Source organism: Schistocerca cancellata, chromosome 1 (assembly GCF_023864275.1).
Source record: "Schistocerca cancellata isolate TAMUIC-IGC-003103 chromosome 1, iqSchCanc2.1, whole genome shotgun sequence".
In the NCBI taxonomy this organism is placed as follows: domain Eukaryota; kingdom Metazoa; phylum Arthropoda; class Insecta; order Orthoptera; family Acrididae; genus Schistocerca; species Schistocerca cancellata.
The window spans coordinates 74,314,106-74,315,595 of record NC_064626.1 but is presented as its reverse complement, the minus strand read 5'-3'; the positions used below and the strand labels follow the sequence as shown (position 1 = coordinate 74,315,595).

Genomic DNA, 1,490 nt, shown 5'->3' with positions numbered 1-1,490 from the left:
ACGTCTCGGTCACCTCTTGTTCCCATTGACGGCACTTTGGACAGTGGACGTTACATTTCAGATGTGTTACGACCCGTGGCTCTACCCTGCATTCGATCCCTGCGAAACCCTACATTTCAGCAGGATAATGCACGACAGCATGTTGCAGGTCCTGTACGGGCCTTTCTGGATACAGAAAATGTTCGACTGCTGCCCTGGCCAGCACATTCTCCAGATCTCTCACCAATTGAAAACGTCTGGTCAATGGTGGCCGAGCAACTGGCTCGTCACAATACGCCAGTTACTACTCTTGATGAATTGTGGTATCGTGTTGAAGCTGCATGGGCAGCTGTACCTGTACACGCCATCCGAGCTCTGTTTGACTCAATGCCCAGGTGTATCAAGGCCGTTATTACGGCCAGAGATGGTTGTTCGGGGTACTGATTTCTCAGGATCTATGCACCCAAATTGCGTGAAAATGTAATAGCATGTCAGTTCTTGTCCAATGAATACCCGTTCATCATCTGCATTTCTTCTTGGTGTAGCAATTTTAATGGCCAGTAGTGTGTCCTAGTGCACATACGAGGGATGTTCCGTAAGATATGCTGTACATTTTTTCCTTGGCCAATTTCGATTGAAAAAGTGCAGAATTTACTGTGGGACACCGTGGAATATTCACGAAGTTCCAGTAGGTGGTGATGCTATAGGTAGTCCATAAAATGGCGCCTGTAAAGGAGGCGCTTTCCAAGCAAAGATTTGTCACTGCGTTTCTTTCGCCGCAAGACCAGAGTAGCGCAGGTATTCATAGGGACTTGGAGAATGTCTACGGGGACCTGGCATTATGAGGCTGATGGTGATCAAAAGCAGTGAGCCGTTGGGGGAGGCGTCTGTCGTCATCGCAACCAGACCGCGCAAACCTGTCCGATCTCCCGTACGCTGGTTGGCTGCACACAACTGTGACTCCTGCAGTACTGGAACGGGCGGACATTCTCTTTCCACATATACTTATATGGATATGGTGTTCTTTCCGACATATCCGAAACAACAGACACCACTGATGACCTTCAGCCGTCTAGAACGAAATTAGAATTACTTATTAATACTTTCAGCTGCTGACGGGCGTTCTTATATATCAACGGGTACAGGTGAAAATGTGCTCCTGCCGGGACTCGAACCCGGGATCTCCTGCTTACGTGGCAGACGCTCTATCCAGCTGAGCCACCGATAGCACACACTATTGTAAGTAGGCTGTTTATGTTTTCTTATCGGCAACGTTACGTAGCGCTCGGTATGAAAATCACTGGCTGTGCTGTGTGCAGTCTGTAGCTAGTTTGCATTGTTGTCTGCCATTGTAGTGTTGGGCAGCGGCAGCTGGATGTGAACAGCGCGTAGCGTTGCGCAGTTGGAGGTGAGCCGCCAGCAGTGGTGGATGTGGGGAGAGAAATGGCGGAGACTTGAAATTTGTAAGACTGGATGGCATATATATAATGATTATTAAGGTAAATACATTG

The 1,490-nt window shown here is 48.4% G+C and overlaps 1 non-coding gene across 1 annotated transcript; it reads right to left on the bottom strand.

The window, feature by feature from the left end:
- Positions 1 to 1,133: 1,133 nt before the first annotated feature.
- Positions 1,134 to 1,208, bottom strand: Trnat-cgu (transfer RNA threonine (anticodon CGU)). Its single transcript has one exon. It is a non-coding gene; the product is annotated as a tRNA-Thr (tRNA).
- Between the last annotated feature and the right edge of the window lie 282 nt (positions 1,209 to 1,490).